This window comes from Equus quagga, chromosome 2, assembly GCF_021613505.1.
Source record: "Equus quagga isolate Etosha38 chromosome 2, UCLA_HA_Equagga_1.0, whole genome shotgun sequence".
NCBI lineage: Eukaryota > Metazoa > Chordata > Mammalia > Perissodactyla > Equidae > Equus > Equus quagga.
In genome coordinates, this window is record NC_060268.1 from 103,786,155 (window position 1) to 103,810,073 (window position 23,919).

Sequence of the window (23,919 nt, forward strand, 5' to 3'; positions counted from 1 at the left end):
CATGGCAGCATCTCCTTCAACACACCCTCGTTGCTTTCCATCTCCTTCGCCTCAAGGAGTGGATGTGCTTAGCTGTCTGGCAGAGGCTGGCTGCGAGGTGACCTCTGCGGGGCATGAGCATCTGGCTGGGTCTGAGGCTGTAAGGAGCGCAGATGAGACAGCCTTCTCTGTCCCCCTCCCCCAGGCCCCCATGGGGCTGCAGCCAGGACAGCCAGGTTCACTCAAGGTGGGTAGGGCACATGCCCCGCCACCAGCAATTGTTATGGTTGGAGGGGCCCAGCCACAGTGACTCACAGTGGCCTGATCACAGTCACCTCCCAGGTCCCATCCAGGCCACATTTGGTTGGTCCAGGTGATTCAAAGGGAGATAGAAGAGTAGACAGCGTCTCTCTCTAGAAGGCTGGGCCTCGTGTGAGAGAGGACACTCAGGAACCATGCAGGGCGGCGTTCTGCCGCGGGTGCTGTGGATTGGGGAGGAGTCAGAAGAGACCAACAGGTGCAATGACGCAGAATGGGAAGCAGGGACCAGAGAAACAGCACGTCCTGCTTGCTTTGACGAAGCCAGTCACTCCTTTTCTGCGCCTCTGACCAAAAGCCAACCCAGCGAGGCATAGGAAGAAGCACGAAGTCCCATCTAGACCCTTCCTTAGGGTTCCCTAAGGACAGTGCAGAAAAGTCTTGTCTCCAGAAACTGGGTCTCCATTCTCTGCCCAAGCTCCCTCCAAGATGTCGGTGAAGCCACCTTGCCCAGACATCCCTGCCAGTATGTGGCTGCCCTCATTCGGTGCTCGTCCAGGAAACAGATCTGGGTCTCAGCCAGGCTCTGAGGGTGCATATCAGACCCTGGGTGCCACTCTCCCTACTCCATCTTCCTGCGTACAGGCCAGAAGAGCAGAGCTCAGCTCCACCCAGCCCTTCCCAGGCCCTGCCTGAGCCTGGAACCCAGGCCACCCGCACGTTCCTAGTTGGCCTCCAACCCACCTGCCTCAGGAAGTCTCCGTCTTCCTGCCCCTCTGCTTCCTGTGGCCCCTACAGCATCATCTCCCAGCACTCTCCAGCCTCTCTGCCGTGGGGGAAGGTGTTGCCAACTGTCTTCATGGTGCTTGATGCTTTTGCTCTTGCCTTTCTTCAACCTGAAGGTAAATTCTTCTCCCCCAGGCCCTCCCTGTGGGGGAGTTCTCTGTACCTAGGAAGTGTTGAATACGGCCTTTGGAGGTGAAAAAGCAGCCCCTCCTGGGTTAGAAAGAATTTCAGAAGGGTCACTGTCCGAAAGTCTTGACCCCTCTGCCCTGTGGCCTTGCCACGCCGTCCTTGCTGCCATCTTTGTCCAAGACTGCGTTGGGCCTGCTCTGGTTGTCTGGGTCTTTCACAAATGCGGTATGCTCGTCTCCTCCTGCTCCCTCTCCCCTTTCTTCCTCCTCATCCTCACCAGGCAGCTGCTGCAGCTGTGGCTGACCTCGTGTGGCGACCAGAAGGCAGCCCACTCCTTCCACGGCGTGGACCCGTGCATTTGTGAAATGAACTCGTGTGTCGCCTGGTTTCCCCCAGGTCCGTGAGCAGCCTCTGTGGCCTCAAGCCCCGCTGCTCAGCTGTGTCTGCTGCTGCTGGAACCACCTGGCTTCCGCTCGCCAAGCCGGCCTGTCCTGGGGCTCTCACTCAAGGTCTGGCTCCCGGCTTTGAGCCTGGCATCTCCCTGGGACTGACCTGCTTGGTGGTCACTTTCCCAGAACTCTGTCCCCACGGGGACCTACTGGATGCTATGCAAATCCTCGTTATTTTTTTCTTTAGCATTTGTTTAATTTTGTTTTTTACCTGGCAAAATGGGTTAATTTGGCTTTACTGAGTTGTGGGAAATGATCATTTTATTTTTCATATATCTATCTATCTGATGATCCTAACACCACTCATTGACAGTCCATCTTTCCCCAGGGATTTGAGGTGTCACCTTTGAGTATCCTCAATTTGCATATGTGATTGAGGCTATTTCTGGATCTTCTGTTCTGTTCCATTGTTCTCTCTGTTTGTCCGTGTGAACACTGTTTCCATGACAGAAGATTTAGAGTATATTTTAATTTCTGGTAAACCTAGCCTTCCTTTCTTGCTCTTTCTCTTTTAAGGAAGTTTTATTACAGAAAAAATTTGAACATATATAAAGTAAACATAATAGTATAATGAACGCATGTACTCATGCTCCGACTTCAGCCGTGATCAGCATTTTGCCATTTTTGTTTCATTTTTACCTCCACTCATTCCCCACTTAATTACTTTTATAGTTTTCTAACGTAAAATTTTATGTATGTTTAAATATACAAATCTTAACTGCACCATTTAAAAAAATTGCTTCACCTGTGTCACCCACACCTCCATGAAGACATAAAATATTTTCATCATGTCAAAAAATTCCTTTGGGCCTCTTTCCAGTCAATGCCTCCTTCCCAGAGGCAACCTAAGTTCTGAGTTTTTTCACTATAGATTAATTTTGCCTGTTCGAGCATTTCATATACTAAATCTAAATTTGGTATACTAAGTTTCATATACTAAATTATGATCGGGTGCAAACTGGTGCAGCCACTATGGAAAACAATATGGAGACTCCTCAGAAAATTAAGAATAGAAATATCATATGATCCAGCTATGTCACTGCTGGGTATTTATCCAAAGAACATGAAAACATGAATGCATAAAGATACATGCACCCCTATGTTCATCGCAGCATTATTCACAATAGCCAAGACTTGGAAGCAACATAGGCACCCATCAAGGGATGAATGGATAAAGAAGATGTGGTATTTATACGCAATGGAACACTACTCAGCCATAAGAAATGGTGAAATCCGGCCATTTGTGACAACATTGACAGACCTTGAGGGTATTATGCTAAGTGAAATAAGTCAGATACCACAGAATCTCACTCATAAATAGAAGATAAAAATAACAGCAAACAATCACATAGAGACAGAGATTGGATTAATGGGTACCAGAGGGGAAGGGGGGAGGGAGGAGGGTGAAAGGGGTGATTAAGATCATGTGTGTGGTCATGGATTATGATTAGTCTTTGGGTGGTGAACATCTACGCAGGAATCAAAATACATAATGCAATATACCTGAAATTTATATAATGTTATAAACCAATGTTACCACAATAAAAAAATAAAAAAGAACTGTGAAGCTATTATGAATACTCATGCACAACCTTTGTGTGGACACGTGTTTTCATTTATCTGGCTAAGTACGCGGGAGTGGAATTGCTAGGTCACGTGGTTAGCGTATATTTAACTTTATAAGAAACAGCAAAGCTGCTTACAAAAGTAATTGTATCATCATACATTCTTATTAGCAATGCAGGAGCATTCCGGTTGCTTCACATCCTTATCAATTGGTGTTGATAATCTTTTTAATTTTTTAGCCATTCTGGTGGGTGTGCTGAGGTGTCTCAATGTGGTTTTAATTTGTACTTACCTCATAATTAACAGTACTGAGCATCTTTTCATCTACTTTTTGGCCATTTGTATTTATATTTAAATATATATACAAATATTTTTTTTGGTGTCTAAGTCTTTTGTCTGGTTTTTATTGGCTTGTTTATCTCTTGATTATTGATTTGTTGGAGTTCTTTATACATTCTGGATACTTCCTTGGTCAGATATATGCTTTGTGACTATTTTATCCCCGATTGTGACTTGCCTTTTCATTCCCTAACAGTGTCTTTTGATTAGAAGAGATTTTTAATTTTGATAAAGTCTAATTTATCAGTCCTTTTCTTTATGGTTATTCCCTTCTGTGTCCTTTCCGAGAAAGCTCCCCAGGCTGCGTAGATATTCTCCTATGTTCTCTCCTAGGAGCATTATAGCTTTAGCATCTTCATTTTGGTCTAAGAAACATCTTGATTTTTTGTTTTTTTGGTATATGGTGTGAGGTAGGGGTCGAGATTGATTTATTTTCATCATGGACATTCATGTTGTTCCAGCACCATTTCTTGAACAGGCTTTTGTTTCCCAAGGATCTTTTTTCAAAACATTCCCTCACATTCCTTATTGCCACGACCTGCACCCCTCTCCCCTTCCCAGCCTACTCCTCACTGATATCCTCAGTCTGCTCCCATGAGAACTCCCCCAAAGTCAAGAGTCTTTAGGGGGACCTAATTTCTGTCAATGCCATGTAAATGGTGTGAGGGTAAACAGGAGCTCAGAGTTACACTGAAGTCTCAGCTGTCTATTCCTACTTCCCCAAAATAAAACCGTTTTGGCACAACAGATGTGTGGCTGTGTACAGTGGCTGAGATCTGCATGGTGTGAATGATGTTCATGAACTCCTCAAAGACAGACTGGATCTTACCACCCCAGGCATCTCACGCCGTGTCAGTCATATGATGGTGCTGAGGAGATGGCAGTGGAATAAATGGAAGTGTCAATCATGAGAGGCCTATCCAATGACCTATTGAAGCTCACATCCATAGTGTTGCCAGCATTGTTTCATCCACACAGATAATTGAGCATTTAACTGAATGGCAGCTTATGGTTCTTCTGTATCTTCTCAATGGGCTCCTTTTGAGTTTTGTGTCAATACTACTAAAGTGGAGTTGTAGATTCTACCTTCCATCTATTACTGTTGAAAATTAGGAAAGTATTTTCCTGTTTACAGTTTTCCAATCCCTACTCCCTTCTCTAAGTGTCATGTACAACGCAGGAAACTTGCAACAGTGTGCTTATGTTTACCCCCTCATCTTTCGTGCAATTGTTGTCTATATCTCATCGACATATGGTATGGACTCCAAAGTACAGTGTTACAATTTTGCTTTAAATAGCCATAATTTTAAAGAAATTAAGACTAGAAGAAGCACGTAATTTGTTCTATTTGCTCACATGTTAGCCATTAATAGTACTATTCTTTCCTTTCTGTAGATCTAAGTTTCCATCTGATGTCAGCTCCTTTCAGCCTCAAAAACTTTCTTTAGAATTTCTTGTAGTGCAAGTCTCCCAGAGAGGAATAATTTCAGCTGTCATGATCTGAAAATAACTTTATTTTATCCTCCTTTCTTCAAGGATATCATTGGGGAAAGAATTATAGATTAGCAATTTTTGTTTTGTTTTTGTTAGAGATGTGTTTCCATGGTCTCACAACTTCCATTGAATCGGATAAAACATCTGCCTGAGGTTGTGCTTTTGTCCCCCTATATGTAATATTTCTTTTCTCTGACTGCTTTTAAGAAAATCTTTTTATTTTTAATTTTCAGGACTTTGACTGTGATGCGCCTAAGTGTGGTTTTCTTTCTATTTTTTTCCTGCTTGGGGTTTATTAAACCTATTGCATCTGCAATTTGCTGTTTTTCCAACAAACTTTGCAAATTTCAAACATTATTTCCTCAAGTATTTTTTCCTGCTCTCTTCTCTCTCTTCTTTCTCTCTGGGACTCACGTCACACATATATTATAACATTTGATATTGTCCCAAAGACAATTGAATGCATGCTTATTTTTCTTCAATCTTTTTTCTCTTCATCCTTCATGTTGAGTAATTTCTATTGATCTTTATGTTCATTAAACTGTTTTTTTTTTGCAGTCACCAATCTGCTGTTGACCCATCAGTAAAATTTTTATTTCAAATATACTTTTCAGTTCTATAATTTACTTTTAAATCTTCTTATGTTTTCCATTTATTTACTGTAATTTTACACCTTTCAATTATTATGGCTATCTTTTCTTTAAAGAAAATCCTTGAATATATATTTCTTATATATATATATATAAGTCCTTGAATATATATTTCTAACAGTTGCTTCAAAGTCCTTGTGTGATCATTTCAATGTCTGGTTCACATCGGGGTCTGTTTCTATTGATAGTTATTTTTCTTGTTATGGGTCACATTTTTCTGTTTCTTCAGATTTCTACTCATTTCAGTTGTATGCTGGACAGGGTGGATGTTACACTGAAAGGATGTTGCATTATGTTTTCTTCCTTTAAAGGATGATGTTTTGTTCTGGTTAGCAGTTAATTTACTGGAATATCCTTTCAGTTCTGCCAGACTTGCTTTTATTCTTTCTAAGGACTTTTCTATTTCAATCTTGAACTTGTTCCTAGTTCGTGGCTCCCATTCTAGGGGGTGGTTCTTATTTCTCAGGTGGAGCTTTCTAGGTGTAAGATAAAATCCCAGGCTGCTCAGTGAGGGCTCTCCATTCTGGATGGGATGGAACTCCAGCATCCTTAATACTGCCCAACCTCTGTTACCTCCACTCCGTTCTCAGCTGTGGAGCAGGTCTCTTGGAGTCTTATCCTGTGATGCACAGGCCAAGAACACACACAACAAATTCCCACAAAACACACTCTTCTTAGGACCCCATCCTGGAAATTCCAGTCCCTTCAGAAGCCTAGAACTCTCTGACTTACACCTTTTCAGTTCAGAGAGATTATTGCCCCTGGGGCTCCACTTTCCTGCAGCACAGTGGGAAAGTACCTATAGGAAGAAAACCAGGGCAATGGTGGGGCTCATCCTATGTACTTTTCTCATCCCAAGGATCACAGACTCGTGCTGCTTGCTATCCAATGCCTAAAAACAGTTGTCTTATATTTTTCTCCTATTTTAGAGTTACTTTCAATGGAGAGGTATGTTGTGTACTAGTTATGCTGTGATAAGTGGAAGCAGAAGTATAAATGCTATTTTTGGACATCTAAAAAAAAATCACAGAATCTCACATTTCCCCTAAACAAAAATACACATTTACGTGAGCAGTTCATAGCCGCCCTGGTGGCTTCAGTCTCTTAGCACTGGCAACTCTCTCAATAACAACAACCCACATTGTCCAGCCCCTTTTAGTGTTTAAAAACCCTCTTGCAAATATTACCTTATTTGTTCCTTACAATGTTGCATTAGTTCCATTCCACACATAAGAGGCAGGTTTTCTTAAGTTTGAAGATGTTAATTGTCTTAGTACAGTACTGAGAATTTCAACCCAGATTTTCAACCTAGGATCCAGCCTCAACTAACCTATCGTCCTTAGTCAACAAAAACAGGTCTCTTCCTAGGAAAGAGTCTTGTACCAGCTGCCAAGAAAATTAACATTTTCTCCCATAATGGGACACATTCTATAGCACAAGGGATCTCAGAAATAGTACAACCATGGATTTTAAATCATTGCTTTAAAAGAAATTGGAGGGAGCTGGCCATGGGGCATAGTGATTGAGTTCGTGCACTCTGCTTCAGCGGCCTGGGGTTCACGGGTTTGGATCCTGTACACTGCCCTACACACTGCTCATCAAGCCATGCTGTGGTAGTGTCCCACATAAAAGGACTAGAATAACTTACAACCATGATATACAACTATGTACTGGGGCTTTGGGGAGAAAAAAAAAAGGAAACATTGGCAACAGATGTTAGCTCAGGGCCAATCTGCCTCATCTAAAAGCATACCTTTAAAAAATAAAAAGAAATTGGAGCTCATTCTGGCTCAACGAGGTGATTCTTGTGCTGTTGCACATCCCATTGCCTGTCTCGGGGTGACCCCCAATGTGCCACACCCTGCCAGCTTCCTCTAGCATCCTTTCTACCCATGGACAGTGGATGAGAAGTGAAAACTCAAGCAGGGATGTTGGTACCTCTGACTCCTGCTGGGGAGTGGCATGGGCTCAGCATGGGCATGTGGATCAGTGCTTAAGCTGGACCAGCCTTCTATTTTGGCTGCCATCTACCAGCAGATTCGCATTGGCGAGAGCTGAGCTTTGCTTACAAACATTGATTTCATCTTTGAACCAATTTCAGAGCCTTTCTGCCTCCCGTGACCAATGGTGTTGCCTCCCACTTATAGTTCCTCATAAACAGTAGCTGGCTGTGAGCTAGGAACAGGTGAGCTAGCTTTAAGGACCAGGCGTTCGTGCTACCCACTGCTCCTGCCCATGTGGCACAGGGAGGCGTTGTGTTTGAATGGCTATCCTGGGTGGTCCTACGTCGAGGATGTTATGGATAGATGAGATGAAATGATTCAATCTAATATACTCAAGGGCAAGAAAACTTTGATCCTGAGTTTCCGAGAACGTCATTCTATGACTTCAACTTTCCTTTCATCAAGACCCGGTCTTGACCATCTGACCTTAAAGGACTCCCTTGATCCGTGGTGCAAGTTAGGGATGAAGAGGGAAGAGGAAGGAATCCACATGAGAAGCTTTCTCTGGACCTGGCAGGGAGGTGCTGATGAGCCCACGCAATGTCCATGATGGCACTTTAGACACACCTCTAATCAAATTCACCTAAACGGCATTATCATCCTCATTTCTCGGAGGCTCAGTGAGGACACGTGCGACCAAGGAAGAAAGGAAAAGTCCAGCCTGATAGCACAGGGCCAGCTTCTTTGTCCACTATTTCCTCTTTGTCCTCAGCCCCACCCAGCCCTGCTTGACCCCTGAGTGACCTGCCCTAGGGGGCCTCGCTGCAGGGCCCGAGTCACCCACCACAAGCCAGAACTCAGGGGGTTCTGCTGATGGCTGGGGAGTGGGCAGAATCAGGCATCTGCCAAGTCTCCACTTCTGCTTTCTCCAGGAAATGAGCAGAGCCCCAGCTCCAGTGATTCATAGCGAAACGCAGTTGAAGACTGACGATGCTGGGCTGAGTTCTCCTCCTCCAAGCCTGGGGGGCTGTGGCCAACTATGGGGGCACCCACGCTGTCTGACGTCTGCAGGCCCTGACTGCCACACCTCCGGGTAGGTCATCTTGCTCTTGGCCAGGCCAGGCCAGGTCAGAGGTGGACATGGGAGTCCTATCTGTTGGGACATGGGGGGGTGCTTCCTGGACAGCTAAGCTTGGGAGCACATGACCACCGGTGCCTGATCTGGGTTTGTGGATGTGGGAGAGGAGGTGAGCAAGGAGCAGGAAGTGTGTGCAGGGTGGGCAGTGTGCGTGCGTGGTCAGGGCCACTCTGCTGCCTGGGTCTGCTGGGGTGTCTGTCACTGTTGGGGTTTGCCCAGCCAGGCCGGTTTCCACCACTGTTCCTCATCCTCCTACCTCAGGTCAAGCCCTTTCCCACGATTTTCCTGAGAAAGGTGGCCTGCTATACCCGGGAGAGACTGGACACCGGCCTGTCTGTGCCGATTTCCATGGATGGAGAGAGGGACCGACTGTGGGCTCCCCTGCCCAGGCCCTGTGTAGGCCTCTGAAGGGTGCCGAGCAGTGGGGGCTGCCTCAGACTGGTCACCAAGAGAGCTGGTCTGTCCTGGCCCTGTGGTCACTCCTGGGGGTCTGGTAAGTAGGTGCCTCTTCGGGCCTCACCTTCCGCCAGTGAATTACCACATTGAACCTTAGAAACCCCGACATTTTCTGCATAAGCAGGAACCACCTTGCTCATGGAGAATTTGCTCTTCTCCCCCCTGAAATGGCACGTTATAGAACACGGAACCAATCCTTTGTCCAAACCTCCCCGAAGCGTGAGAAGTTCATCCGGTAACTAAGGATTTCATGTATCGTCCTTTCCGTGGAATGCTTCGATTTTAATATGATTTTCTGCATAGTCATCCATTTAATCATTCAACAAATATTTATCGAGAGCCATGTCCTGCCAGGCATGGCTGAAGGTGACAGGGTCAGGGAGCAGGGGTCGGTGGTACTTGGTGCTGTGGGCTGAAGTAAGATGGAAAGCAGGGGGTAGGGTGGGGGGCCGGAGGCTGGGGAATGAATGCACCTTCTGGGTGGAGACCGAAGGAAGGGAGGGAGGGCCTGAGCCATGCGGGTTTCTGAGAAGCGTTCTTGGTGGGGGAACGGAGAAGGCCCGGGTGCAGAGGAGGAGGCCTGGCAGAGGCCAGCGTGGCAGAGAGGCCTGAGGGGGCACCAGGTGACCCGGCCAGACAAGGATGGGCTGGGGTCAGGTCAGGGAGGGCCTTCCTGTCCAGCGAGAGGACCTGGGCTGTACTCCTCCAGACTTGGAAGCTTTTAAATGTTGAATAGATGGAAAAGAAAATTTAGAAAAAGTGTAGGGTATAAGGGATAAAAATAACATAAACGCTGTGAGCCGCCGTCTTAGTGGTTTTTTTAGAGATCATCAGCATCTTTGAATCCCTCCGTCTTCTTGCACTTCTCCCTCTCGTCAGGGAAAACTCTTGTGCTGCATCTGAGACTGACCATTCCTTAGCTTTCCCTTACAGTTTCACCTCGTATGTTTTAATCGCTAAATTTGTGTTATTTAGTTTCGCATGCTTTTGAACTGTCCAAATAGGAACTGAATATTTCTTTAAGACTTGCTTAATTTGCTCAAAATTATGTTTCTGAAATTCCCTGATATTGTTGCGTGTGCCTCTAAGTCATTCATGTCGACCGCTGTATAGTATTCTGTTATATATGAATATATTTCAATATACTTCTCCAGCTCGCTGCTGATGGGCGCTTGTGATATTTCTCGCTTTTTTGTTTTTTTCTATTACAAGCTGCCAGGGGCTCTAGCCCCTGTGCATGTGGCTAGGACTCTCCCTGGACGTGTACCCTGGGGCGTGTGTGCAAGAATTCCACAGGGTGTACGCCCGAGAAGTGGAATTGGCAGGTCACAGGGCATATATATCTTCAGCCTTACTGATGATGCCAAATTGTTTTGCACACCAATTGTATCATTTTACCCACTCATCAGCAATACGTAAAAGCTTCCTTGCTCCACGTCCCCACTAACATTTCAAATTGGTGGAGTTTTAATTTTTTTCAGTCCAGTGAAAATGAAAAGCTATCTATGTTTTTAATTTGCATTTCCTGAATTACTAAGGTTGGGCATCTTTTTAGATGCTTATTGGCCATTCTGGAATCCTTTTCCTGTTCACATCTTTTGCCCATTTCTTTATGGGGTCATCTGTTTTTCATCCCACTGATTTTCTGTAATTTAATATATATTTGGATATTAATCCTTTGTTACTTGCATATTTTGTAAATATTTTTTCTCTTGTTTGTGCCTTGTCTCCTTATGTTCTTTGTGATTTCTACTAATGACTGAATTTCTTAATTTCCAATGAGCTTAATTTATCCGTACGTTCCTTTATGACACACACTTGTCACATGTCGTCTAAGAAATTCTCCTCCACTATAAAGTCATAAAATGATTCTCTTACATTATTCAAAATATTAAAAATAATTTTCCTTTCTCATTTAGGTCTTCAGTGCCACCTAGAAATACTTTTTCTGTATGATGCAAGATAGGCACTAATATCTTATTTTATTTTGTTTTTCCCATACCAATAACTAGGAGTCTTAGCCCCATTAATTAAAAAGGCCGTTCTTTAGCCACGGATGTCCAACAGCTCTGCTGTAAATCGAGTTCTTCTGTATGTGTGGTCTGCTTCTGGGCTCACTATTCTGTCACCTTGTTTATCCCTTTGTCAGTACTATATAATCTTATCAACTACAGGCTTATAGTAAACGCTGATATCTGGGCAGAGTCTTCTCATCTTTTCCTTCTTCTTCCATTCTGTCCTGACGTTCTTGGTACTTTTTCCCTTCATGTGAACGTTGGGATCAGCTTCTCAGGTTCAACGAAAAAGCTGCGTTCAGCTTTGAATTTGGAGAAAAGTGCTATCTTTAGGAAAACGACTCCTCCAAATCATGAGCATGGCTTGTCTCCTCACTTATTAGGTCTTCTTGAAAGTATTTAAACAAAATTTTATACTTTTCTTCATAAAAGTAGTGCATATTTTGCCGAGATTTATTCCTAGGTGGTTTGTGTTTTTATATCATTTCAATTATCATTAAAATTTGGGGTTTTTTACTCTTGCTGACTTCTGCTTGTATTTTAAAGAAGAATTATTTTAGCTCTTCCATGGGTGGCAAAAGAAGAAGCAAGACTATCAGTTAAGAGGCTGTGGTAACAATCCCGGCTGGAGGGCACGGTGGCGGCCCCACAGTGATAGTGGTAGAGATAATGAGAGGTCGTCAGATTGGTGAGATTCTAGATACCGTTTGAATGTGGATTTGATGATGACGTAAGCATAGAGTCAGAGAGAGAGAAGTTAAAAATGACCCCAGAGGGACAGGGAGAATGGAGTGGACATTTACTGAGCTGGGTCGAGGGCAGGGGGAGCACATTTGCAAGGTGCTCGTTATTCCAGAATATAGATTTGAATCTATAAAGATGGAGATGCTGTTAGACAGTATTAGACATCAAGTGGAGAAACGAAGTCGTGACACCCCCTGCCCTCATGTGACCTTCATGGTAGAAAAGCGCGACAGCTTGACCACCTAGGGAGAGGGGAGATGTCTTGTGCATTGGGGAAAGGGGGATGATGAACTCGATGTTCTTAGAGCTGCCACCCAGTTATCTACAACTAGGGCCCTGCATTTGTTATCTCCCTCCAAGGGCTGATAACCTGTATTTTGCATCTGAAACGATGGCTCCAGGCAACACTCCCAAGGCCTTGGGTGATGGCGCCATTTGAAGCACCTGTTAAAAGCTTGTCTCCGAGTCTAGACCTGTGCTGTCTAATATGGTGGCCCACAGCCACTCCTGAATGTGCCAGTCTAAACTGAGACGTGCTCTAAGTGTAAAACGCACATTAGATGTCAAAGATACTACAACAGCAAAAAAGTAAAATATCTCATTAAAACTCAAAAATATTGATTCAATATTGAAGTGATAATATTTTGGATATATCGGGTTAAACAAAATATATTTAAAAATATATCTAAATAAATAGGTTTAATTAACTTAGCTTATTCATTTTTTACTGTTTTAACGGGGCTACCAAAAACTTTAAAATTACACATGTGGCTTGAATTTGTGGCTGGCTTCGTATTTCTGTCGGGCAGCCATCCTGCAGAGCCATGATACCTCTTGTTTCACGGCCAGAGGCTTTTGTGGAGAACACAGTTCAAGAAGGATGGGAAATTCGAGAAGTGAAAAGCTACCTGTCCCAAATAATTCCAAGGAGAAAGAAAGTACGGATTGTAAGAAGAATGGATTTAGTACTTAGAATAAACCAGACACTGGCCGGGGTCCTGGTATGTGTAACCTCACTTAATCCCCACACTGAGGTCAGTTTCATTACTCCCATTCTACAGACAAGAAAATGGAGGCTCAGAGGGTGAAGGTCCTTCACCCTCAGACAGTAAGTGACTCAGCTGAGATTTGAACATAGTTCACTTGATGTTAAAGCCTGTGCACTTTGCATTGGGCAACTCGACCGTGAAGGAGCTGAGGAAGCGACACTGCTGGAGAGAAGTGTGAAAACTGCTCTTCCCTTTTGGCAAATAGTTGATCCTTCTTTTGAGAATTCATCTTCACAGATGATTCACAGCCAGCAAAATGGTTGCACCCGGATCCTTTCTTCCAGCATCCTGCACAACAGCAGAGCATCCGTTATTAGGGAGTGAGAGAGTCAATTAAGGACCATTGAGGAAGAGAGTGCTTCTTGGTCATTAAACCTGATAATTTAAGGAAAAGGGCAGCATAAAAAAATACGTTTATTATATGAGGCTGGATGATTAATGCAAGGAAACTCCTTATACATACATCAATTACAAGTAAAATACACTTTGATGTGAAAAGTGGTATTCAAGAAAGGGGAGATACTTGATTTTTATGTTTGCAATACAATAATAATAAAATTGGCAAGTAGCACTCCAATAACAGCTTTTTAAAGGATATGCACTAAATAGAAAGAGATACACACACCTGAAGAAACTGAGTCATGGAGGTGGGCGAGGGCGTATCAGGAGTTGATAATGCTGAAACACGCTACTGGGAGCCCACAGGGCTCTCCCGTCCTCCCTTTGAGAGCGGACCAGATCAAGGAGAGGGGCCCCACCTGCAGAAGGCGGCGGGCTGGGAGATGCTATAACAGAGAGGCCTTGGCGACCTGCAGCTCCCACCGGCGCCCCCCAACCCGCCCCGTGCTCTGCCCTGAGAATGAGCATCCTTTAGAAGCGGCAGGCGGGCAGCGATGCAGAAGGGCCTGCAGTCCAGGATGGGAACACAGAGCAACACAGCGCCCCGCGCCTGCGCAGGGTCCTGAGGCTCCCACCGGCGTGCGGGTGCGGCTCATACAGCGCATGCGCTGCAGCTGCGCAGGGCGGTTGCCACCGTCTTGGAGGACGGCGGGGGGTGAGAAAAGGCCTGGAGAATCAGGACGGACAAATGTCCAGGTAGTCAAAGGAAAAAAAACCCAGACAAACCAGGGGCACTACCCTGCGATCAGAACACAGTCTTATTATTTTATTTTAGTTTTTCCTTTCATACCACCCGTCTCCAGGAAGCATTTCATTCTGCAAATGATGCGTTTACCATATTAGCTCCCGCTTGGGAAGGGCTGAGGGCGGGGTAGCTACCCCACTAGAGAGTGATCCTGCTGCTTCCCTTTGCGGAAGGGATCCCCCACCATCACCAGCTATAATATCACCTTCCTCCCCAGAAATGCTTCTTTTCTGACACAATTTAAAAAGTCTGAACCGTCTCATTTTTGACGTGTGTATTTTATGTGATGCTATCCCCGCCCCCAAAACATTAATTAGATAATTGTGGCCTTTTACTATTGATAGAAACTTAGAATTGAGGAAATACGGGAATGAGAACGATGAAGCGTATTCATGAGTGAGGATAACACAAGGAAGAAAGAGATGCGTAAGGCAGTCGGTACTGAGGAAAATCGCCAGATTTGGGAATTACAAAATGCACACTCTTGTTCTAATTGACTCCATAAACCGTGTCCACGCGTGAGTGACTGTCCCTCCCAGGCTCCCCCTCACCTGCACGTGGGGATGATCCTAATGCTGCACACCTGGTGTAATAACTAAGTGAGATCAAGTGTGGAGGCAGCATTGAAAACTGCCAAGTGCCATCACGTGCTGGTAGTGGCTGCTTGCTTGATTTATTTTTATTGCAGTAACATTGGTTTATAACATTATATAAATTTCAGGTGTATGTCATTATATTTTGATTTCTATGTAGATTGCATCATGTTCACCGCCCAAAGACTAATTACAATCCATCACCACACACATAGCTAAACACCCCTTTCACCATCCTCCCTCCCCCCTTCCCTTCTGGTAACCACTAATCCAATCTCTGTTGCTATGTGTTTGTTTGTTGTTGTTTTTATCTTCTACTTATGAGTGGGATCATATGGTATTTGACTTTCTCCATCTGACTTATTTCACTTCAAATAATACCCTCAAGGTCCATCATCTATGTTGTTACAAATGGCAAGATTTCATCCTTTTTTGTGGCTGAGTAGTATTCCACTGTGTATGTATACCACATCTTCTTTATCCATTCCTCCCTTGATGGGCACCTAGGTTGCTTCCAAGTCTTGGCTATTGTGAATAATGCTGCAATGAAGATAGGGGTGCATGTATCTTTATGCATTTGTGTTTTCATGTTCTTTGGCTGAATATCCAGCACTGGAATAGCTGGATCATATGGTAGATCTATTCCTAATTTTTTGAGGAATCTCCATACTGTTTTCCATAGTGGCTGCACCAGTTTGCACTCCCACCAGCAGTGTATGAGGGTTCCCTTCTCTCCACATCCTCTCCTACACTTATTGTTTCCTGTCTTGTTAATTACAGCCATTCTGACCGGAATGAGGTGATACCTCATTGTAGTTTTGATTTGCATTTCCCTCACAGTTAATGATATTGAACATCTTTTCATGTGCCTGTTGGCCATCTGCATATCTTCTTTGGAGAAATGTCTGTTCAGATCTTTTGCCCATTTTTAAATTGGGTTGTTGGTTTTTTGTGTTGAGGTGTATCAGTTCTTTGTATATTTTGGATATTAACTCCTTATCTGAAGTATAGTTTGCAAATATCTTCTCCCAATTGCTAGGTTGTCTTTTTGTTTTGTTGATGGTTTCCTTTGCTGTGCAGAAGGTTGCTTGATGTAGTCTCATTTGTTTATTTTTTCTGTTGTTTCCCTTGCCTAGTCAGACATCATCCTTGAAAATATTCTGCAAAGGCCAGTGTCAGAGAGCGTATTGCCTATGTTTTCTTCTGGAGGTTTCATGTCTTACATTCAAGTCTTTAGACCATTTTGAGTTGATTTTTGTGCATGGTGTAAGATAGTGGTCTACTTTCTTTCTTTTGCATGTGGCTGTCCACTTTTCCAAACACCATTTATTGAGCAGACTTTCCTTTCTCCAGTGTATGTTCTTGGCTCCCTTGTTGAAAATTAGTTGTCCATAAATGTGTGGGTTTATTTCTGGGCTCTCGATTCTGTTCCATTGATTTGTGTGTCTGTTTTTGTGCAAGTACCATGCTGTTTTGATTACTATAGCTTTGTAGTATATTTTGAAATCAGAGAGTGTGATGCCTCCAGTTTTGTTCTTTTTTCTCAGGATTCCTTTGGTTATTTGGGGTCTTTTGTTGTTCCATATAAATTTTAGGATTCTTTGTTCTATTTCTGTGAAAAATGTTGTTGGACCTTTGATAGGGATTTCATTGAGTCTGTACATTGCTTTAAGAAGTATGGCCATTTTAACTATGTTAATTCTTCCAATCCAAGAGCATGGAATATCTTTCCATTTCTTTGTGTCTTCTTCAATTTCTTTCAACAAAGTTTTATAGTTCTCAGTGTACAGATCTCTCACCTCTTTGGTTAAGTTTATTCATAGGCATTTTATTCTTTTTGTTGCGATCGTAAATGAGATTGTATTCTTAATTTCTCTTTCTGCTACTTCATTGTTAGTGTATAGAAATGCAACTGATTTTTGTATGTTGATTTTTGTCTCCTGCAACTTGACCATATTCGTTTATTATTTCTAGAAGTTTTTTGGTGGATTCTTTAGGGTTATATATATATATAATCATGTTACCTGCAAATAGTGACAGTTTCACTTCTTCCTTTCCAGTTTGGATCCCTTTTATTTTCTTTTTCTTGCCAGATTGCTCTGGCTGGGACTTCCAGTACTGTGTTAAATAAGAGTGGCGAAAGTGGGCATCCTTGTCTGGTTTCTGTTCTTAGATGGATAGCTTTTAGTTTTTGTCTGTTGATAATGACATTAGCTGTGGATTTGTCATATATGGCCTTTATTATGTTGAGGTACTTTCCTTCTATACCCATTTTATTCAGAGGTTTTTTTCTAAAATCATAAATGGGTGCTGTATCTTATCAAATGCCTTCTCTGCATCTCTTGAGAGGATCATGTGATTTTTAGTCTTCATTTTGTTAATGTGGTGTATCACGTTGATTAAATTGCAGATGTTGAGCCATCCCTGCATCCCTGGAATGAAACCCACTTGATCATGATGCATGATCTGTTTAATGTATTGTTGTATTCAATTTGCTAGTATTTTGTTGAGGATTTTTGCATCGATGTTCATCAGTGATATTGACCTGTAATTTTCCTTTTTTGTGTTGTCCTTGTCTGGTTTTGGTATCAGGATAATGTTGGCTTTGTAGAATGAGTTAGGAAGCTTCCCCTCCTCTTCAATTTTTTGGAAGAGTTTGAGAAGGATAGGCATTAAGTCTTCTTTGAATATTTGGTAGAATTCACCAGGGAAGCCGTCTGATCCTGGACTTTTATTTTGGGGGAGGTTTTTGGTTACTGTTTCGATCTCTTTACTGGTGATTGGTCTATTCAAATTCTCTATTTCTTCTTGATTCAGTTTTAGAAGGTTGTATGATTCTAAGAATTTATCCATTTCTTCTAGATTATCCAATTTGTTGGTGTATAGCTTTTCATAGTATTCTCTTATAATCTTTTGTGTTTCTGAGGTGTCTGTTGTAATTTATCCTCTTTCATTTCTGATTTTATTCATTTGAGCCTTCTCTCATTTTTTCTTGGTGAGTCTAGCTAAAGGTTTGTCAATTTTGTTTATCTTTTCCAACAACCAACTCTTGGTTTCATTGATTATTTCTATTGTTTTTTAGTCTATTTCATTTTTTTCTGCTCTGATTTTTATTATTTCCTTCCTTATACTGTTTTTGGGCTTTGTTTGTTCTTCTTTTTCCAGTTCCTTTAGGTGCACTGTTAGATTGTTTATTTGAGATTTTTCTTGTTTGTTGAGCTAGGCTTGTATTGCTATAAATTTCCCTCTTAGAACTGCTTTTGCTGTATCCCATAGATTTTCGCATGTTGTATTTTCATCTTCATTCATCTCCAGGTATTTTTTGATTTCTCCTTTGATTTCTTCATTGACCAAGTTGTTCAGTAGCATTTGTTTAATCTCCACATATTTGTGTCTTTTCTGATTTTCTTACTGTAGTTGATTTCTCATTTCATACTATTGTGGTCAGAAAAGATGCTTGGTATTATTTCAATTTTCTTAAATTTATTGAGACTTGTTTTATGGCCTAAGATGTGGTCAATCCTGGAGAGTGTTCCATGTGCATTTGAAAAGAATGGGTATTCTGCGGTTTTTGGGTGGAATGTTCTATGTATATCTATCAAGTCCATCTGGTCTAATGTTGTCATTTAAGGCCAGTGTTTCCTTCTTGAACTTCTGTTTGGATGATCTATCCATTGGTGTAAGTGGAGTGTTAAAGTCCCCTACTATTATTGTGTTACTGTCTATTTCTCCTTTTGGTCTGTTAGTAATTCCTTTATATATTTAGGTGATCCTATGTTGGGTGCATGGATATTTACAAGCGTTATATCCTCTTGTTGGATTGTTCCCTTTATCATTATGTAGTGTCCTTCTTTTTCACTTTCTTACAGTTATTGTTTTTTTTTATGATTTTATTTTTTCCTTTTTCTCCCCAAAGCCCCCCGGTACATAGTTGTATACTCTTCGTTGTGGGTTCCTCTCTAGTTGTGGCATGTGGGACGCTGCCTCAGCGTTGTCTGACGAGCAGTACCATGTCCGCGCCCAGGATTCGAACTGACGAAACACTGGGCCGCCTGCAGCGGAGCGCGCGAACCTAACCACTTGGCCACGGGGCCAGCCTCCTTACAGTTATTGTTTTAAAGTCTGTTTTGTCTAAGTATTGCTACTCTCACTTTCTTTTCTTTGTCATTTGCATGGAGTATCTTTTTCCATCCCTTCACTTTCAGTTTGTGAGAGTCTTTAGGTCTGAAGTGTGACTCTTGTCTGCAGCATATGTATGGGTCTTGTTTTTTTAAATCCAATCAGCCCCTCTATTACTTTGGTTGGAGCATTTAGTCCATTGACATTTAAAATAGCTATAGAAAAATATGTACTTACTGCTATTTTGTTACTTTTTTTCTTGGTGTTTTAGTAGTTTTCCTCTGTTCCTTTCTTCTTCTCTCACTCTCTTCCTTTGTGGTTTGATGGCTTTGTTTAGTAATGTGTTTGGGTTCCTTTCTCTTAATTATTTGTATATTTATTATAGGTTTCTGGTATGTGATTACCATAAAGTCCATATATAATAATCTATGTATATAGCAATCTATATTGAGTTGATGGTCTCTTTAGTTTGACTTCTTTCTAAAAGCTCCACTCTTTTACTCCCCTCCTCCCACCTTTTATGTTTTTGATATCATATATAACCTACTATTTTGTGCGTCCATTACCCTTTTATCATTCAAACAGGTAGTTTTAGTACTTTTGTCTTTTGACCTTCACATTATCTTCATAGGTGGTTGATCTGCTACCTTTACTGTATATTTGCCTTTACCAATGATTTTATTGCCTTTTTTTAAAAAAGTAATTTTCTTCTTCCTATTTGTGGTCTTCTTTTTCCCAATTAGATAATTCCCTTTAGCATTTCCTGTAAAACTGGTTTATTAGTGATAAACTCCTTTAATATTTGCTTGTCTGGGAAACTCTATCTCTCCTTCCATTCTTTTCTTTCTTTGTTTTTTTTAAAGGTTGGCAGCTGAGCTAACATTTATTGCCAATCTTCTTTTCTTCTTCTTCTTCTCCCCAAAGCCCCCCCCAGTACATAGTTGTATATTCTAATTGTCCTATGTGGGACACTGCCCCAACATGGGTTGATGAGCAGTGCCATCTGTGTGCCCAGGATCCAAACCGGTGAAATCCTGGGCCACTGAAGCTCAGCACATGAACTTAACCACTAGGCCACAGGGCTGGCCCCCTCTCCGTCCATTATGAATGATAACCATGTCAGGTAGAGTATTCTTGGCTGTAGATTTTTTCCTTTCAGCACTTTAAACATATGTTACCACTCCCTTCTAACTTGTAAGGTTTCTGCTGAGAAGTCAGCTGATAGCCTTATGGGGTTTCCTTTGTATGTCATTTGTTGCCTTTCTCTGACAACTTTTAGGATTCTCCCTTTATCTTTAATTTTGGACATTTTAATTATAATGTGTCTTGGTGTGAGTCTCTTTGATTTTATCTTGTTTGGTGCTCTCTGTGCTTCCTGTACCTGGATGTCTGTTTCCTTCCTTATGTTAGGGAATTTTTCAGCTATTATTTCTTCAAATAGATTCTCTGCCCCTTTGTCTCTCTCTTCTCTTTCTACTTCACCTATTATGAATGTTAGTGTACTTGATGTTGTCCCAGAGTTCCCTTACACTGTTCTCATTCTTTTTAATTCTTTTATCTATTCAGCTTGGGTGACTTCCCCTAGTCGTTTGTTCAGCTCGCTGATCTGTTTTTCTGTATCATCTACTCTGCTGTTGGGTCCCTCTAGTGAATTTTTCATTTCTGGTGTTGTATTTTTCATGACTGATTGGTTCTTTTTTATATTTTCCAATTCTTTGTTGATGTTCTCACTGAGTTCATCCAGTCTTCTTCCAAGATCAGTGAACATCCTTATGAGTTTTTGTTTGAACTCTTTGTCAGGTAGATTGTTTATTTCTATTTCATTTAGTTCTTTTTCTGGGGTTTTGTCTTGTTCCTTTGCTTGGAATGTATTCCTTTGCCTCCTCATTTTGCCTGATTCTCTGTGCTTATATCTATGTATTAGGTGGGTCAGCTATGTCTCCTGATCTTGGAGAAGTGACCTTATCTAAGATGCCTTATGAAGCCCAGCAGTGTTCTTCCCTCTCATCATCAGTTCCAAATGTTTCAGGAGTGACCCCTGTGTGGGCTATGTGTGTTCTTCTGCTGTGGCAGGGTTGCTCTTGCTGCAGGTTCCTGGGGAGGTTAGGCAGTCCCCCTGGCTGGCTGGTTGTAATGCTCAGCTGTGTGTGTCTGCTATGGACCCTTCAGTTACTTTATCGGGTTTGGGGATCCCCAGCACAATTGGCTGCAAGGTCTAATAGCACATTCATGTAGCAGTTTTTTTGTTAAGTGAGTAGGTCCCCAGCATGGCTGGTTCCTAGGCTCATGGGCTTACAATTGCTGTAGGCCTCCAGCTTGCAAGGCTGTTGTCAGCTCTCTCAGGATTGCAGCTGAGTGGGTCTGGCCCCAAGCACGGGGCCACTCAGTTGTTTCAGGCTTTGGAAGGTGGACCGATCCCCTATGTGGCTGTTTGAGAAGCACAGGTCTTTTGCCACTGATAAGCCCCATGGCCCACAGTCCGCATACACTGTCACATGCACAGTCTTGGCCTGTGCACACATCTTGATCCATTGAAGTGGACCCAGTCGCCCCACTGCAGAGTCCCCCATGCTGCATCCTCCACCTGCTCCTCACACATGCCCTGCCCCACAGAGGCAGATCCACTCTCCTGCCTGCAGAGGATTGAGGCACTCAGCCTATGCAGGCTGACAAGCTGCTTGAGGGCTTGCTGTTGGGTGTGACCAGTGCCTAGGGTGGGCTGCCTGCCCTGGCTGAGCTGGATTAAATCAGCACTTGAGTGGGTGGGACAGACCCTGGGCTAACAGGTCAGGGGAAGAACTCCAATGGTGTCTGCCAGCCTGTGTGTCAGCACACCTGCACTAGGTCACAATAATGGCTGCTGCCAATGTCTCAGTCCCTAGAGAGGTCTCTCCTCTCACTGAGATGCACCCAGAGTCTCTTTTCACCAAAGGACTGTGCACCTTTCTTTCTGGTGATTTTAGGTTGCTTTCTGAGATGGGTGAATTTGTGAATGGGCCCTTTAAGAGCTGGCTTTTTTTCTGCTTACATCCAATAGGTTTTCTAGGTGTATTCCCCATTGTAGTTAATAGCCAGCAAAGGCAGATATTACAGCACTTGTCTCAGTTGCACTGAGTCCAAAGGATGCTCGTAGCGGTAATGCTCCCCTGCTCAGGTCCCCCACTCCTCCAAGGAAGGCTGCTGTCTAATCACAGGATGGCCTGGTGGTGGAAGGAGTTGGGAAGTTGGAGAGAGGAGGGTGATTTCTCGGTTGGGGCATCAGGGAAACCTGTGTCCATGAGGCAGCAGGGAACTGTGAGTGGAAGGCAGCAGGATTGAGATGCGTGGAGCTGAGGGAGGAGCACTCCAGGGGAGAAGAGACTCTGGAGTAAAAGCAAAGGGTCAGAGTATGTGTGGACAGTTCATTGGACTACACCCACTGGGGGTGCAGTGGGAAATCAGGCAAGGAAGGGGGTTGGGCCATATCCTTGAGGGCCAAGAGCTTGGGAATGTTCCTAAAGGACACAGGAAGCCATTGAAGACGTCTGAGCAAGGGAGTGACGTGATGGAGCTGTGCTCTCAAGTCTGCCATTATGGGGTGGGGTGGAGGTGCTGGAGAGACTGGAGGCAGAGAGGCCTACCATGGCAAGGCTGGGAGAAAGATGGATAAGCAATGGGCCCACTGGGCTGCCAGGAGAAAGCCCACAGAGGGCAGGCACCCAGAGAACCCATCTCACCCACTCATGTAGCATTCTGAGGTGCCTTGGCTCCTTTCGATTCTCCTTGGGTGCCATTCTCCCATTTCCTGGGCACAAAGAGGAATTAGGACTGGGTAAGAAAATATTCCCAACACATCAAGAAGTTCAACAGCTTGCAGGAGACTCGTACTGGTTACACACATATCCAGGTTTCAGAGGAGAAATTTGAAGGCTCTGGACATGAGGCTAATTTGAGAACTAGACCTCTATTAGTGGACAGACCTGTAAGGGGCATCTATTCCAGACACCTCGTGTTTCAGGTGGGGAACTGAGTCACAGAGGGCTGAAGAGACTCACCTCAGTGGCCGACACATCTGCCTCCCAGCTGCCAACAATGTGTTTCCTTTCTCTGCATTGTGCTGAAAAAGCATCACACGGCAAGGTTGCATCTGCAATTTCTTTTTCTCGTTAACCTAAAAGCAGAGTTTTCTGGATCCAGATCTTCCTGGCTTGGTAGAGGACAGGGAGCCCGGGAAAACTGCTAACTCTCTTTATGTGCAGTGCAGGTGGTCTGTGCCCTTCCTTTATTGAGAATTTTATGATCCACAAGTATTAAGAATTCTTAAATTCTTTAATTTAGTAATTAATTCTGCGAGAATTAAGAGATGCTTAAATCCCTACAGGAATGCATACTTCTAGATTCCTTTGATAGGTTAACTAGTGGTTTTTGTGCTTATTTTCTGACCAAATTATACTTGCAATTTAATAAGCTAAATAGGATAAGGACATGAGCCAACTGATCCTGGAAATCTTTTCATCTCTCTCACGAGTAGCCTGAGAAGCATAAAGGATGCTGCAAAGTCCTGGTGGTTTCACTCCTCCTGGAGTTTGGAGGTTGACGAGTGGACTCGGGGCAGCTCAGGGTCTGGAGACCTTCTTGCCCTAGCCCCTCCCACACTGTGCACCCTTCTCCTACCCCGAATGTCTCCCAGCAGTACGAAACCATCTACGGTTCAGCCTCCCCTCTCCCGTCCCTTTACGTGTCCTTCCACTGGAAGCAATTCTCTTGAATCTGCCCACAGCCTTATTTCTCCTCCCCTCAGGCTCCCTCTCCAAAGACCCTGCCTCTGTGAAGCCCCTCCTACCATCTTCCACCTTCATCCCACCCCATCTCCTCCCCAACAATCTGCTTCCTCCCTCTGCTCCCTTTGTGCTGGATCTCTGCACCAAAGGGTTTATCTCAGGCATCGTATTGTAGCATCCCTTTTCCTGCCTTCTCTCCTTGGCTGCCATTGAGCACCTAGGGGCAGGGGCTGGCTCTCTGGGCAGGCCCAGCATCTAGCACAGGGTCACTGTACACCGTCCATGTTGCTCCTTACTGAGAGCCCCAC

General features: G+C 43.5%; 1 protein-coding gene across 4 annotated transcripts in view; it reads left to right on the forward strand.

Annotated features, from left to right (window-relative positions):
- Positions 1-8,591: 8,591 nt before the first annotated feature.
- WDFY4 (WDFY family member 4) overlaps positions 8,592-23,919 on the forward strand; it is a 301,611-nt gene continuing 286,283 nt past the window's right edge. For 2 of the 4 annotated variants that reach the window (XM_046655140.1, XM_046655145.1), the window contains exons 1-2: positions 8,592-8,686; positions 8,993-9,224. The gene's annotated coding sequence lies outside the window, so the exon portion shown is untranslated. Of the gene's footprint in view, positions 8,687-8,750; positions 8,841-8,992; positions 9,225-23,919 lie in introns of those variants that run through there. The other 2 variants (XM_046655141.1, XM_046655142.1) reach the window with 2 other exon arrangements.